This window comes from Odocoileus virginianus, chromosome 3 (assembly GCF_023699985.2).
Source record: "Odocoileus virginianus isolate 20LAN1187 ecotype Illinois chromosome 3, Ovbor_1.2, whole genome shotgun sequence".
Classification (NCBI taxonomy): Eukaryota; Metazoa; Chordata; class Mammalia; order Artiodactyla; family Cervidae; genus Odocoileus; species Odocoileus virginianus.
The window spans coordinates 23,445,391-23,463,512 of record NC_069676.1 but is presented as its reverse complement, the minus strand read 5'-3'; positions in this window follow the sequence as shown (position 1 = coordinate 23,463,512).

Below are 18,122 nucleotides of genomic sequence, written 5' to 3'. Positions count from 1 at the left end.
CTTAGGATACTGATCTTACCTGAATCATTAAAGAAACCCACATGATGTATACTCAAGAGAAGGAATGTCAATGTTTGAGGACTGGGTTCTTGTCTGAATCAACTTCCTCATGTGCTAAATATGGATACTACTACATATCCACTGAGAAAATTTGTCAAGAGTTTCAGATGAAACATCAACATGCAATTCTAGGTAAAGTTAAAATGCTTGACAAACATAACTGAATTCAAAGGAACCTAATCTGTATAACCTCCTTGAAAAGGCTGGGTGGAAAGATAAACAACCAGGGGTCCTTCTTGTATAAAGTTCTTGAAACTTCCTGAGATAAATGTCAAGTAGATTTCAAGACACAAGTTCAAAGCTTGAGCCTTTGTGGTTATATTCCCTAAAAAGTGAGAAAAGGTGGTCTTTGAATTCTCACTCTGAGGAGGACAACATCTGAAACATGTCTCAGCAGGGAATTCTGACTGACCATGAGCAGGGACAAGTCTATGTGGGCATAGCTGAGAATACTTCTGATCCAACCTTAAGACATTTGTTCTAAATTCTTCAACAAAAGGGAACAATAAGATGGAAAGGTCCTGGTTACATATAGAAGGCCTGAAAGAAGAGCTGACGTTCCAGTTCAAGTTGGCTAACTGAATACAAGATTTACTCTAAAAAATCCCATTAAAGTGACAGAAAAGTATATATACATATTTTTAAAATTACTCTCAGAGCAGTAAATTTGAAAGAGATGCCACCAACTGGGTTTTTGGAGAATGTATAGCTGTTTAGACCAGATTGCAAGTCTAGAAGAGCTAAAGAAGTCACAATCTCTTACAAAAGAAATAGGAGGTCAGTGTGTTTTCTCAAGTGTGTCCCAAAACAATCCAAAGAGCAGAAACAGTGGGAACTAGGGGAAAGAGCAGGATAGAGACACTTGGTGAGGTGATTAATTAAGAATGACAAAGTGTTTACACCAGGATGCACCCACATCCCTGTTGTCCTGAAGGAAGTGGTTACTTACAGCTACAGACTCTTGACTGGTCTGCAAAGTCAAGACATGAGGGTGGCTCTCTAAAGCGGGATTTGAGGAATAGGAAATTCCAGACAGCCTGAGGCTGGAAGAAGCAGTGCTATAGATAGACAGTGGTCCCCGGAGGGACTAGACTCCTTGTCCTTTGCTTCCACCCACACTTCCCCACCCTCTCTAACTACTGGAGCTGGGCTCCTTTAATGAGAACCTGTTTCAGTATTATACAGTGATTTTCATTTTTGGTAAGACACAGCTGAGGACAGCTGAATGTCTATATGTTAGAGGAAAACCAAGAGAAAAGACATCAACTGTAACTTAATACTAATAAGTTCAAAACTCAGTAGAAGAATGAACCCCTGGGGAAATGAGGGAATCAGCAAATGAAATAAAACTGCAAAATAAACATAATTAATTTGCTCAAATTGGTTGAAAGGGATATTGTGTTCAAACAGAATAATAAATTGCAATGAAAAAGCAACAAGAGATAGATCCAAAGTTAAAAACATGATCAAAATATGATGGTCCAAAGAGCAAAATGCACCTAGTGCAACAGATAATCAGCTGGAAGATGGAAGCAACTGATTCTCCTACCATGTAATGCATTAAGAAAGAGGAGAAAATGTGCGGGCAAATCTAAAGAACATGAGAAAGAGATCTGGGAGAACAATCATCTATCTGGTAAGAATTCTAAAATGCAAAAGAAAGTAAAAGAGGAAGAATAAAATCAATAATACAGTAAAATGTCCTTATCAGATCTTCAAATGAAAAACTCCAAATTAAAAAAAAAAATCCACTAAACTCACTCTGGTGAAATTTCAGAACTTAACACTAAAGAGACTGTCCTAAAACACATCCCAGAGACAAAGCATTCCTGATCAATAAGGAAACAGAATTAGACCAACATTCTGAACCTAGAATTCTAGGTTTTTGGATCATTTATTTTCAATTTTAATATTCTCTTACAAATGTTTTTAAAACTCTGAATTTTCTCCTGCCCATTGTTTTGACCAAATTGTCTAAGTCATGTTCTCTCCTGTGATTCAGCTCTAACTTGCTTATACTTTTGGATTTTACTTTCAATTTTACTCACATTTTATTATGGAAAGAACCTTATTAATTTCAAGTGAATGGGTTATTTTTGCTCTTCTTTTGTTGATAATTATGTATTAGAGTTATAAAATCATAGCTGAAATAAATTCTCTAGTTTGAAATTTATTGGGCTTTTTTTCAACATGTATGTATGAGTGTGTCAACTAAAATATGGCCGATTTTTATAAGTATTCCATAGAGCTTGAAAAGAATGTGTATTCTCTTACTGTTAAGTATATTGTTCTTTCCACATGTATTAAGAGATATATATTCACAGTGATATTCAGAATTCTTTTAGAAAGAGTTTTTCAGTGGTACCTTTTCTGAGTAAATATGCAAGTACATGCTCCCCAAATATTTACCTTTATTTTAGCTTTCAGTGAAGAAAGGCTCAACAGTGAATAAAGCACAGACTCTGGTGACTAACTGGATGGTAGGTGTAAGAAAAACAGAGGAAAAGCAAATTTGGGGGTAAAAATAAATATTTCATGTTTGGACATGTTGAAATTAAAGTACCCTTAAGTTCAGGTAGAGATAAGTTGTCAAACATTCAGATATACAGGTTGGAAGAGATCTGGCTTGGGTATACGAATTTGGGTTTAATATGGATCCAGGACTGGTAGATTACTTGTGCAATCAACAACAGATTTGGTGCCAAATCTGATCAGTCCATAGCTAGATCGAAGATAAGTATTTGGAAAGACCGTGAGGCCAAGTCAGTGTTGAACAGTAATGAGTACAAGGACAAGTCAGCATCGGGTGCCATGGCAGAGGCAAGAACTGTACATGCAGGTTTGCAGTGCATCTGCTCATCTTGTTATAAATAGTACCTGAAGTCATGGGTGGGAATGAGTTTGCCTCCCAACAGCACGTAGCATGAGAAGAAAATAGTGGCTACGATAAACCCAGTGAATTACCAATACTTAAAAAGCGCATAAAAGAAGGTCTATCTTCACACAGGGTCAGCATGTTTTTTCAACCTGGGTTTTCAAGCACCTCATGCTTATTATGAGGAGCCACAAAGAGTTGTGGGAGTTTTGCCTATAATTTAATGAGATGAACTGAAACTTATGTGGATCAGTTGACTTCACTGCTCTATAGCTACATCCACAAGAATTTGAGCTGGAAGAATTATAACCAACAGCGCTTGGGTTAATTGTCCCAAATTTTATTATTACAGAGCTCCTATCCATTGCCTTATGTCTTTTATCTAAGCCTCATATATTTTAGATCCTGTACTCTGGTCCTGAATGAATTTCCAGAACAAATGCTTTCCTTGGCTATCCTAAATACAGTTCATTGATTTTTTTTCCTCCATTTTCTCCCTCTGTCCATAAAGACAGAAATAACCCTCTCTCTTTATTAAATTTAAATTAGGTTAAAATTTCTGTACTAATGCTGAGTTCCCAAGGATAAGATGGCCTAAATCAGAAGTGGGAAAAAACTTTTGCAAACATTCTAGAACATAAAATCAAACTGATCATTACAGTATTTTAGAACCTTAATATATTGCTCGTGAATGAGGAAACATTTTTACTGCACTATGTTGGAAGTCAGAAAGCACAGGTTTTAGTCTACCATGTATCAGTAACTCCTATGAAACTGAGTTAGTTAATTGGTTGTTTACATGACCAACTTATCCCCATTTGCCTTGGACTTTCCCAGTTTTAGCACTGAAAGCAATGTAGCTCAGGAAACCTGTAGCCCAGGGCAAGTAGGACAGTTTATTGGTTGCCTTACTGACTCCCCCTGAATCTTAATTTCCTCATTTGCACAATGGGATCACATGACCTATTATATCTCAGCTTTAAAATTCTAAAGAGCTAAATTCTGCATACAAAAAAGGTAGCAACTTGCATCAAACTATTTTCCCTGCACCAAAAGACTAACATATTCATATATACTGTTTTTGCAGTATAAAACAGTATTTTAAATCCCCCAAGTCAACAAGATTATATAGATGGATCATAACCTTACTAAAAAACAGAGCAGGCTTAACATTTTTCAAAGACCTGAAACTCGGAAAAACTAGGAGATGCGGCAGCAAGGGAAATGCTTGGCCAGGAGAATGCCCTATTTTGAGACTAAGAAACTTCTTCACAGTTCTGTCCATCCTGGCCCAACTAACATCAGATCCCTTTTCCTTTCTTTGGTGGTCATCAACAACAAAGGTCCTGAACAGATATCAGCCTCCAATGAGAATGAAAGTAAGGCTTTGTGAAGATGTGAATACAGGATACAGTGACCCAATCAGCAGAGGGCCAGTCAAAACAACAGAGAAGTTTTCTCTAGCTGAGACCAAGAGTTTGCTTACCTCCGTGACTCCCAGTACCAAGTCACTCAGAAGGATAGCAGGGCCAGGAGTTTATGCAGTCATTTCTTGCCCTCTACCCACTGCCCCTTCCCATGAACAACAACCTTCAGACAATTTCATTCTTCTGAGACACAAGTTCTCAGCAGGGACATCTGAGTTTTTACTAGTATCACCTCTCTGGGAGGCATTTTACAGCCTAAAACAAAACTGACCTGTTCATTTCCAATAAAGAGTTCATCAACCTTAATTTTTTACAGGAAGTGGAAAAAAAGGAAAAAGGAAACTAAATACTAAGCATTAGAAGTCTACAGTTTATGTCTCATAGCCAATAACTGGCTGAGTCTGCTTAATTGCTGACAGTTAAATCACATGTTCTTACCTGAATATCTCCAGCAGCAAAACAAAGACTATAGTGTCTTTTCAAGGCCCTGGATCATGGTAAATTTACCCTTAAAAGAATGGGAGGTGGATTCAGAGAAGCATCTAGTTCCAGGAAGAGCTGGACATAATTTAATAATTAGCATCTGATGAATTAGAACTTTAGTGCATGGAAGACAAAAGCTAACAGCAATCTTTCGTCTGTTGAGAGCCATATAGAAAGTGGGTTCAAATTTAGCATGCTTCTCTCCTGCTTAAATATAGTTTCCTACCTCCCACACAACAAACTCCAAATTCCCTAAACTGGTAACAGTCAAGATCCACCGTTATTGATTTCATCCTGGAATTCCAATCTAATCTCCTTTTTCTGAGCTCAAACCTTGCTCTCTCTTTTATTCTAATCATCATTTCCCAAATTGTTATTCACCTTTCTATCTCTACGCCCTACCTGTACAAGGCCTTCCACCTGAATGGCCCTACCCACTTCTGTCTTCCTCTCAGCATATTATTTATCCTTCAACCTCCAACCCATCACAAAATCTTTCCTGCGTTCTCCAGCCCACAGTGATTTTTCCTGTTTCTAAATTCCTACAGCACATATTCAACACCCTGAGCCAAACCTGTGAAGCCGCACCTGGTGTGCAGCTTTCTTGCCACATGCATGGGTCTTGCCTCCTCAACTAGATGCTTATATCCTTGAGGGCACTGACTTTTAAAACTTGCACTTCCCCTCACTATTATTAAATTAAGACAGCACAATTTATTGAGTTCTGGCTTAGGTCACAAGAACATGTCCTTCTCTGGAGATTAGGAGGTTTGTCCATTGGTCTGAAACAACGTAAAGGAAGAAAAATTAAAGCTGGAGGGATAATAATAGACTCCAGAAAGACAATAATAGATAACATAGATAATAAGACTAGATTTCAGAAGGATTCTAAAATAAGATACAACTGACAAGCCATTTGTCCTAAGAAAAGAGAAAATATGATGGAAAATCTGGGTCTATACGACAATAACCATTGGCTGAGACTGGAAATATTTAGCCACAGAAATATTTAGCCAAGGAAATGTTGTAGTCACTATATCAAACACTGATTCAGAGATATTATTAATTTTTTAATGAATTGTCAGAGTCAACTCTTATTAAACGAAAATTAGGTTGAGGACTCTACTGCAAACCAAGCTAAAGCTTGAGTAAGTTCAAGTTCCTCCTTTCACTTTTCTTCTTATTAAATGTGTCTTCACAGGAGACTGTGTTTTGGGCAGCATAATTGAGTGTATTTATTGCAAGATTGAGGGAAAATCTGCAAGCAAAATCTGCAAGCAGATAATGAAATGTGCTCACTTACTATTAGCGAAGTTAAGACAGGAAGATACGAGGAATGTAAAAGAAACCAGAAGTTTGTAAATGAGCCTTCTCACCATTCTGCTAGGGGCTCCTTATGAGGTATATTGCTTTATCTAGAGCCCCATAAAGTTCCCATGTGTTTTGCTTTTTTTCCCGTCTCTTTTTTTCTCCCTGTAATTTTTGTATCTCATTTTCTATAAGACATATAGAGCTGTGCTGCAAAGCAGAAGTAAATTTAATATGCAAACTTAGCAACACCAATTGTAAAATGCAATTACTAGTGAGAGAGAACTTTTTCAACAGAAAGGAATTAGATGACCAGCTTTTGATGGAATCAGTCACATTCAAGAAGGCACACAGGGTCAAAAATTTTTTAAAGTTTTGATTTTTATAGAGAACTTTTAGGTTTTCAACAAAATAATAGGGAGGTACCGACACACCCGCATATAACCCCTGCTCCCAGCACATGCACGGCCTCCCTCATTATCAATGTCATTCAACAAAATCGTATATATTCTTTGAGGGAGTTGAAGTCACTCAGTCGTGTCCAACCCTTTGTGACCCCATGGAATAGTCCATGGAATTCTCCAGGCCAGAATACTGGAGTGGGTAGCCATTCCCTTCTCCAAGGGATCTTCCCAACCCAGGGATCAAACCCAGGTCTCCCACATTGCAGGTGGATTCTTTACCAGCTGAGACACCAGGGAAGCCCCAAATATATATTCTTTGACTAAGGTTTAACTTACATTGAAATACCATAATCACTCAGAGTCCAGAGTTTACTTTAAGGTACCTCTCAGTGTTGCATATTCTGTGGGTTCAGATGTATGCATGAGGATCTATATCCACCACCATTATAATATCATCTAGAGTTGTTTTTATTTTACTGCCATAAAAATCTGTGCTTCACCTGTTCATTCCTCCCTGCACTCTCCCCCGACCAGTAATCAATGATCTTTTACTATCTCCATAGACAAAAAAAAAATGCATTTTTTTTGCTCTTTCCCAAATGTCATATAGTTGGAATCATAAAGCATGTAGCCTTTTCAGATTGGCTTTTTCCACTTAGTAAAAAGCCTTTAAGTTTCCTCCACATCTTTTCATGGCTTGATAGATCATTTCCTTTTAGTGCTGAATAATATGCCCTTGTCTGGATGTCCAACAGTTTGCTTATCCATTCACCTGATACATGTATCAGGAAACTGATTCTAAAGTTTATATGGAGAGGCAAAAGATCAGAATAGCCAGCACAATATTGAAATTGGAGGACTGATGCTTACCTGACTTACTACAAAGCTACAGCAGTCAATACAATGTGGTATTGGTGAAAGATTAGACAAATAGATCAACAGAATATAAGGAAGAGCCCAGAAATAGACTGCTTAAATATCAACTGACCTTGGATAAAGGAACAAAGGCAATAGTCTCTACAACAAATGGCACTGGAACAAATGGACATTCACATGCTAAGAAATGAAACCGGACACAGACCTTATACCTTTCCCCAAAACTGATTCAAAGTGGGTCATAGACCTAAGTATAAAACACAATTCCACGGAGCACCTAGAAGATAACATAGGGAGAAAATTAAATGACTCTGGATATGGTAATACAGTTTTACATACAATGCCAATGACGCTATTCATGAAAGAAATCATTGATAAGCTGGATTTCATTAAAATTAAAATGTTCTGCTTTGCAAAAGACAATATCAGAGAATTAGTGCTAAGCCACAGACTAAGATAAAATTATTGTAAAAGATAACATCCGATGACTATCCTCCAAAATATACAAAGAACTCTTAAAGCTCAAAATAACAAATGCTGATTTAAAAATGAGCCAAAGACCTTAACAGATTCCTCAGCATGAAAGATATACAGATGACAAATAAACATGAAAAAATTCTCTACATCGTATGTCATCGAGGAAATGCAAATAAAAACAACGAAATACAACTAGGTACCTATTGGAACAGCCACAACCCAGAACACTGACAACTCTAAAAGCTGGTAAGGATATGAAACAGCAGCAGGAGCTCTCATACATTTCTGATGGAAATGCAAAAAAGTGCAGCCATTTTAGAAGGCGGTTTGATGGTTTCCTAAAAAACTAAACCTACTCTTATCATACAATTCGGCAGCCACACTCCTTGGTATTTACCCAAGAGAAGTGAAAACATATGTCCACACATAACCTGAACGTGGATGTCTATAGCAGCTTTAGTCATAATTGCCAAAATTTGGAAGCCATCAGACTAACTCTAACATCACTTAACACATTTGCTCTCAGGAGCTTCATATTCTTCTATGCCACTAGGCCTCCTCTGACCTTGAACTTCACTCTTCTTATAGTAAGGACAGACTTTCTGTCTGCTTATTCAGTGATGGACTTTTCAACACCTGACATTCCACACCACTTGGCCCTATTTCTTTGTCTAACTTTTAAATGCCCAACTCTACACCAATTCCTTTTAACTTCTTCTCTGAAAGAAGCTGTTGTAGGTGGTCTTGCCAGGGAACCAGTGGGTCACCTTATAAAGCACTGCCTGTAACTTCTGACTGACACTTCTTTCCTTCATCTCCTCCAGACTTCCCAGTGCCACACCCGATCTTCAAGCTCCCAGCCCAATTTGTGCTTTCCTCAGTCTCTGGAATGACTAATTCTATACTTTGCTTACACCAAGGCCATCCGCGAGGACATCCTACAAATTCCTTCTCTCAACATCTATCTGCATTTTCATTCCTTCCTTCCACGCCTCTCTGTCAGAAAAAGTGCCAGGCATCTTCCCTAACTGAACCCCATCTCTTGTCTCCTTAATTTATCTCTTCCCATCTCTTCTTCTACCTGGCTCCATTGATCATTCCTTTTTCTTGCATTTGTCTCTTGAGATTTTTCTCATCACTCTCTTCTTGTTCTTTGTCTACAGTTATGTGTATGTATTTTTTCCATTCTAATTTTTTTACAATGTTTTTCAACCATGTGTGATGGGGAAATATTTTTAGTTTTATCTTCTGATTTCTTTATACTCTCTGGTCTTTCTTCCATTTAATTAGCAAAGGCATTCTGTGTTTATTTCTTCAAAGAAGAGATTTTTATACAATTTTTTTTTCAAAAAAATATATCTTAGATTTTCTATCTCAAAAGTCTTTATTAATTAGGGGTACACATGGAAGTAAATAGGATGGAACAATAGATTTGGAAGAACACTAATGAGAAAAAGCAACAGATTGGGAGAGAACATTCATATAAATATTTCTCACATAGGACTTATGTCCATAATATGTAATCATAAGATCAACAATAAAAGACTAGCCTACAAATAATAGGTAAAAATGTGGAGCAGCTACCATTCTTATATATCATTGATGGAAGTGTAAAAATAGTATATCTATTTTGAAGACTTATTTGATAGTTTCTTATAAAATTAAACATAAATCTATTCCATGACTCAGAAATCCCATTATATGTCTTTGTTTAATCACTAAGTTGTGTCTGACTCTTTGCAACCCCATGGACCAGAGCCCCCCAGGCTCCTGTATCCATAGGATTTTCCAGGCAAGAATACTGGAATGGGTTGCCATTTCTTTTTCCAATTTTACGTCTTCACCCAAGAGAAATTTTAAAAATGTCCACAGAGAGACCGGTACAAGAAGTATGGCTATAACAACTAAAAACAAGCCAAATGTCCACTTATAACTACATGGATAAGCAATTCTGGTATATCTATGCACTGGGATGTTACTTAGAATTTAAATGGAACCAGTTACTGATACACTCAGTAATATGGAAGAGCCTCAGAAACATAACAAAGAGGGGAAAAACCCAGAAACCTGAAAGTACCTTCTATTTAATTCCATTTATAGGAAGTGGCTGGATGGCATCACTGACTCGATGGACATGAGTTTGGGTAAACTCCAGGAGTCAGTGATGGACAGGGAGGCCTGGCATGCTGCGATTCATGGGGTCACAAAGAGTTGGACACGACTGAGCGACAGAACTAAGAACAGACAAACTTAATCTATGGTGAGAGAATCTGGAACAGTAGTAGATTCTGGGATTGGGGAAAGGAGGGAATTGACTGGATGAGGGAAAGAAACTTTTGGGGATGGTGGAAATAATCTTTATCTTATTAGAGGTATGTATGCCTTGTGTAATCATATGCATTTATCAAAATTAAGCTAAAAACTTAAGATCAATTTTACTTCATGTAAATTATCCCTTTATAAAATAAATTTCAAAATGAAAGCTAACTCAAAAGTAGAAAAAAATGAAACTGTGTGTGTGTCTATGCTATACATTCCTCAAACTGCAGCTGGGTTTTATTTGTGGTATATCTTGTCATATTCAATGACTCACACCCTACAGGTACTTAATAGCTTGATAAATGATTGAGTTCAAGGTATGGTCTTATGAGTCAAATTATTTCAACCTTTAAGTAGGATATATTATATTTGCTGTTTGAAAGTACTGATGTGCAAGTGAAGGAAAAACTTTTTTTTTCTTATTTTTTTTTTAATAAAACACTTGAAACTAGTGGATGTTAAGCTCCAGCATGCCCTAGCCATGTCTGTCCATTCAGCACTGCATTTCCAATGCCTAGCATGTAGCATTATGTGCTTGTAGGCATTCACCATCTGTGGACTAAACAAATAAACCAGGATGGATAAAGAAATGAAGAGGGTTACTGGCAAAGAGATAAGGGTGCAATCCCCAAAAGAGTTACACAGACAATAAAATAATTATTATTAGACATAGAACTACAGTATTTGGAATATATTATGGATCTTGAATCATTGTCACTTTCTCAAATATATTATAGAAGGGGAGGAATGCTAGATACTAGGAGAAGGCCAAATGCTTTGGTTTAACTATGCATAAATAAAGTTGATTTTAGGCATTTAGGAATCAGATCTTTAGATATTTAGATCTGAATAATCAGATCTTTAGAATTCTTATCAAGCTTGATAATCACATTACCAAGGTACAGTGTTGATAATTTAGTCAGTGATCATCCTCACAGAAAACGTATTAGGTCAGCTCTTAATTATACTTCAGTTTTCTCAGGGGCTATCATGTTACTGAAGACAAATTTATTTTACTTTGCTTGGGACCTACCACGAACTGCAATGCTGGAAGGCACAGCCCTCATTCTGGTACACCCTACCCTCTATCAAATTATCTCAAAAGTCTTTCCAAGTAAGTATAGTTTTCAGAGGAATATTCTTTTAAATTAACTCTAAAGTAAAACTCTCTTGCATTTAGGAGACATGAAAAGGGGCATCTCTAAATCTGTCATGCTAGGAAATTCTTGCGTGTGTACTAGAAAGGAAGAAGAGAGAAGACAGGACATTTAATAGCTGGAAGGGGGAATTGGGGTGTTAAAGAATAAGGCAGACAAAAGGAAGACACGTGAAGTGGCCATGGAAATAGCGATATAAAGAGAGCGACACCCCTCCTCACACTGCTCCTTGAAGTAGCCCTGCGGGAAGCGAAAGAGAGAAGACAAAGGGGACTTCACATTTGCTTTATCTTTCCCATTCCTAAATCTGGCTTTACTACCCATCATCTCAAGGGGAAAGCATTCCAACTCAAGGCCATCTTTCAGTTGTTGAAATCTCCAAGACAGTTTATAAAGATGAAGCCTCTGGGTGTCTGTAAATCAGGAAACTGGAAAATCAGGGAGAGCTCCTTTTCCCATCTGGGGACTCTGCTTGGTTCTGGCTGAGTGATCTGTTTGGAATAAAACATTTTCTTCTGAATTTAGATGGCAAACCCCTGCAGGCTCAGAGCAGCACATGGGGAATATGCCAGCGGCTCTCCAAAGAGAGCAGGGCTTCCAAGACTCCTGTCCACAGGAAGCCTCTAGCACGTGTGCTTTGCCATCCTTTCTTTTCCTTTCCTTCTTCAAAATTAGAGCTCATTTCCAAAGCTAGCTCCTGCTGCAGGGCGCAGCTGAGATGAGTAGAGATCCAGGGCCGGCAACACAGGTGACCTCTCTCTTCAGTCAAGCTCCCCACTTTGCTTTTCTTTCTCCCAAGGCTCCCCCCCTCCCTCTTCAGTCCCACACAGGATCCCACTCTGTATTCAAGAAAAGAGTCCAAAAGCATTTCAATTAAATTTGGGAATCCATTCCTTTTTTTTCTATAAGGGATATCTTCAGATACTTTTAGATCTATATGTGCATCTTTGTTAAAATACAGGTTTTCTTAAAATTTGAATCCTATGTATTACTTAAATATCACTCCTCCCTCTCTCAAAACAATCTTGAAAAGACTTCCCTCCTAACCTTCCAAACAGCCAGGGCCTTAGACATTACCTATGGCGTTTCATAACCTATTTAATTAGGCCCTACTCCAGCATCCACAACCCCTCCGTCTGTTTGGCTTTTTTTCCATGTCCACAAATGCCAGGATTATCTCAGAGCATTTTACACATGTGCTGAAATATCTGAATATCTGCAAGGAAACGTTTCCACCTGCAGAACAGTCAGTACAAATTAACTACATTTGCATTCTTTCATTCCCTAGGGTGAATGTCCTTGTCCAGGCTCTCCCCATCCATATTTTGCTCAAAAGAAAAAAAAGCAGAGGATTTTGTTGCCTGTCCAAAAATGTGACACAGCTTCAGATTCAATGGGAGGAGGACAAGGTAAACTAATACCGAATGCTCATTCTGCACAAGACATTGGAGCTAGGTGGTTTCATCTACACTGCTTTTATTTAACCTTCACAATACCTGTATGGGTAAGTATACTTATTTCTATTTGACAGATGAGGGGATTGGACCAATGAGAGATTAAGAGTTCTGTCAGATGCCACCACACCATGTTACTTCTTTAGCTCATCAGACTGTATTAAACCCAAACAACAGCAGCCCTTAAGTACTCTGATCCTGCTTTCACTGGTGATTTCACAGAGGCTATGACAGTAAGAAGCTTGCCTTATTTTTCTCTTCTGAGGTTAGTGAGATCACAGGGCAGCTACACTGCCTGAAAATGTGCGCTGAGGCTACAAAGGGCACAGGCGTTGGTCAGAGAGCTGAACCTGGGTCCCAGTTGGCTATGTGACTCCAGGGTTGTTTGTGCATTCATCCATTCATTCATTCTACAAGTATTTACTGAACATCTATATGCCAACCATTCTTTTAAATGCTGAGGATACACCAGTGAACAAAAGAAGCCAGGCTCTTAAAGAGCCTACATAGTTAGGCAATGTACAACATTGCCTCTACTTTCTTCCTGTGTGAAATGGGAATAAAAATACCTCCCTCATCAGTTGTGTTAAAGATCAAATAAGTCAATATATACAGAGCTTTCTACAGGTTCATAACAAGCAATCAAATAATGTAAGTTATTGTTATTTTAAAATGGAAACTCTTATCTTTGGGACAAATTGATCCAAATTCAAGGTAAGTGACAACAGTGAGACTTCTAGATATACAAAAATGGGGTGGAGTATAGAGGACCCCCAAAGTGTCAAGAGTAACTTCCTGTTACATTTAGTTGAAGGCTGGAGGGCTCTAATGTGAGCTGCTTGGTCATCATTCACTTGAACACTAACGGAAATGTCAGGCTTGTTTCTCTGCAAATTTCAGTGTACAAAGTTGGGGTTTATTTTTGTCTAGTACAAAAAAATTTGTGATCCTTGAAGAAAGCAAAGTGCAGGTGTTAGGGTAATTATTTTAAATAATGCAAGCATAAGAGGGAGAACTTTCCTACAATACCTTTAGAAAATCAGGCTTTTTGTCCTCACCCCCCCCCACCCCCCACCCCCCAGAAAGCTGGAGCTGAACCTAATCTGCCTTATAAGCTCTGGGAACTAATAGAAGGGCACAGAACAATGATTTGATTAGTTAACAGTTTCCCAGCCATTCCAAGGGCTTCCTAGCCAACATAGCACCAAGAGAATATAGGAATCAGTCCAAGTCTCAGATAATCAACTTCCTAAAATCAAGGGGGCACACCAGCAAGAAATAACCCATGGTTGCAAAAAGCTTATTAATCTTCCCAGCCTCTCAGGTAATAAGACACATCTTCCCAAGGGCCCAAACACTCAGCTAATCTCTTCCTTTGATTGTAGGCCTTCCAATTAAAAATCCAGACATATTTTTCAGTCCATTTCTGAGAGTATTTTGATGTTCTTGATCAAAAGAAGAAAAATAAGTGTGTTTTATGTCAAACCTAATCAATAAGATTTCAAAAGGAAAGGAAAAAATTCAAACAGACCCTTTTATTTATGCTTTATCTTAAATAAATATTGACTGACTAATCTGTCTTTGCTTCAGGGTTAGATAGTCAGTCTGGTGGTTAGGGGTTTTGATACCTGTTCCAATTTGGTTTACATTCCAGGCCAAAAGGTTTAAAGACACTGAAGTGAAATTTGAATCAGGACAATGAAGAAGGACATAAAGAAATTCTTCAGAAGACATTTTCAACCGAATATTTCTAAGGATAAAAGTTCTGGTTATAACGTAATAGTGATAGGAAGTCCCCTTCTCCTTATACAAAATAATGCAGGCATGACTTTCCTATCTCAGTAGTCTCCAAGATAAAACCTAGCGCTTTTGTATTTTTCTGAGGTCTGAGTCCAGACCCTCCAAAAAAGTAGAAAATATTTGGCTGAGACGTTGAGAGACCTGTGGGCATCACTCTGACAGCTTTTCTTAAATTGACTATGCATCTTTTTTGACTCTATCGGTGCAGTTCTAAGTTTTTTGACCAGAAACCAATGCTATATTGATTTTCAACCTCAGAGTTTCAGGGAGTGTTCATGGTAGTGAGCTGGACGGGCAGTCTAATCTGATTCCCATGAGCACTAAACTGCATGTCACTTGCACCTGAATCTGGAAGCTGGCTGGTTTGCTTCTTTGATGGGGGATCAAAATTTCCCGGATTATTCTCTATGCCGGCGTGTGACTTCACTACTTAGCTTCTCTGCCAACACACCCAAGAAATATTCCAGCACCTTAACAACATGCAAAAGGAAAGGGAGGGAATGAAAATGAAGCCAGCTATGAAATGCTACGAGGTCGGCTTAATTTAAGCCATGACTCTGCCCACAAACGGAAACTGTGAATACACAATAGAAATTAAACACAAAGAATGGTTATTTACTCAGGAAAAGTACACTCAAGTATTTGCCAAGGTGAAAAATAAAGATGTGCTTTTTCTTTTTTTTTCCCACTGAGTAAGAAGGAGTCATAGGTTTCTCAGGGTGACCTTTAGAGGTCAGTCTCATGGAAGGCCACTACCAGGCTGAGCCACAAAATGACCTTTGCGTCTACTGTTGCAGGCTGCACTTTTCCAAAGCCACCCAGGAGAAAAGAGCTGAGCCCAGTTGTGAGGCCTCTAGCTCTGGAGCCTAACTCCACTGTAACATGTAAGACCTGAGTTTGAGTCCTGACTGTGTGGACGTGGATATGTCACCTAGCCCCTCCTGGATCATGGGCGTGAGACTCAGTGTCCCAGGAAGCCCAAATTAGAACTCAGCATCTGCTGTGCCTGGGAACTAGAAGGTCTGGTGACTCCCAAGCCTATTTCATGAATTCATTTTTATTCACGTAAGAGGTAGTTAAGTTGCAAACTTGAACAGGAAGGTAAATCAGGATGAGAAAGACAGGACTATAGAGAAGAATTTAATGTCTAATCTCTAGCCTGAAGTCTACAGGGTGAAGAGCTAGGGGCTGAGGAGGAGCTGTTTCATTCTAAACTATGAGGCTAGAGACCCATGCATGAGCACGTGTAGAAACACCTGGGAAGTTCCAGAAATGCCTGGAGGAAATTGACAAAGAGAAAGGAAACTGCTGGGATCTTCAGCAGTAATGTTGGTAGATAATCTGATCCAGGGAAGTTGGGGTAAAAAAATGTCAACATGACTTTGTTTCCCCAAACACAAGAGGTCATTTAATCCTCATAATAGCACCAGGAGGTAAATAGTATTATTCCTGTTTTACCCCATTTCTGAGCTTCAAAAAAGTGTAGGCATAGCTGGACAGTGCTGTTAATAAGTATGTAGTAAGATTTGGGTCTTACTGAAAAGTAAATATCCCTTCCAGTAGATCACACTACCCTTAAGCCTTGCCTATTCACAGTGTACAATTCTTTAAATAGACAACTAAAAGGGATGCTCAATTATTTCAGATAAAGCAGAATTACGAGAGTCAAAAAGAGGGTGAGCAGAAGTTGGTTTGGAGAACCCAAGCATAAAAATCAGGAAGTTCACATCTTAATATGTTCTGTATAAACACCTTCTTTTTTTAGATTCACAAGAAAACAGAGTGGAAACATTGAGTGAGATCCCTCTCGCTGCTCTTCTAAAGGTCATTTAAAAAAAAAAAAAATCAAACTCTGATTTTCTTGAGCTACATGGAAATTGGTGAGCTTGGCTTCATCATGGATAGTCCGGCACTTTATGCTGGAGATATAAGCCATTGTGGCCGATGCCTTGGAGTCACGGAGTAAGCAACTCTCCCAACTAGTAGTTTCCATTGTTTCTAACACGGCAACCTTAGGTTATAAAGAAAAACCTCAACAAAGATGAGACACTCTCTAGCAGTTTCAGTTTTACCGCAGGTCACTTCTGAGATACTTGGATTTCTTCAATCCTAAATAGAACCACATAAATCATGCCTTTCCCAGAAGAAGTTTCAGTCATTTTTCATTAAAGAGCAGAGAGTTTGTGTTTTACAGATCTAGCATGTGGTTCAATGGGGCCAGAATCTCCTTTTTCACATGGTCTGGCTGGCTTTGCCCAGGGAAATCATTAAGCCTATTTGATGACATAAAGAAAAAAAAAAAAAAAAAAAAATATATATATATATATATATATATAAGCCCCCAAATCAGTCTTTATGTATCTCTACACAGTTATGGAGAGTTGTTTACACTTGCACATCAATTTTCACAAAGTACTTCCACAATTTTCTCATTTGATTCTCGCCAATTCTCTGTAGTTTTGGAAGGCAGACAACAGTAGTCCCATTTTATAGATAAGGAAACTTGAGTCTAAGAAAGCTGAATTGATATGAAAGTCTCAAGACTAACAAATGGCAAAGTTGTTATGACTACTCATCCTATTCACTGACTCCCGATTCTTCCCTTACCTGTTACTGTATACCAACCACAAAGTTAGTGCTCTAGGACTCAGAGCACGAGGAACGTGGACAAGGCACTGTGGCCATGCCCTGCCTCTGCTCCTCAATGCCTTAGGAATTCAGCTAGGAAGAATGGCTGGGGGTGACTCAGATGAATCCTGTGGAAGTTTCTTCACTCACATGGCTGGTGCCTAGGCAGATGTAACTAAAATGCTCATCTGAATAAACTAGAGTACCTGCACACCAAGCTTCCCCATGGGGCTTGGACTCCTCACATTGTGGCATCTGCGAGCTCAGGAGCATCCCAACAGAGAGCATCCAGAGGGAAGTGTTTCAAAACAATAGGCAGAAACTGAACGGCTCAGATGCCACACGGGATCTCGTCTGCGGCATTCTATTGGCTCTAAGCGAGTCTCCAAGCCCATATTCAACGGGAGGAGAGTCTTGGTGAAGGAGTGGCACTATCATATTGCCAAAGAGCACACGGGATGGAAATGTTATTGTAGCCATCTTTAAAAAATACAATCTTCCACAGTAAGCACAAATATGGTTCCCACATAAATGACATACAATGAAAGAAAAAATCTGAAATAGGGCTCTAAATAGTTATGAAATAAATATTAAGACTTTTTCTATATACTAACAATAATAGGTAAGAAAATGCAATCAAAAAACCATGCCCAAATTACACCACTTCAAAAAAAACAAATTTAGGAAGAAATTAACTAAAAATTATATAGGATTCATATGAACAAAATATTAAACATTCTGAAAAATAGTTAAAAACTAAAATGGAGAGTTACATCATATTTCTTAATAATGTTATTTCTGACCAAATGCAATATATCATGTGCCCTAACATTATTTCTGCTACAAATGAAACT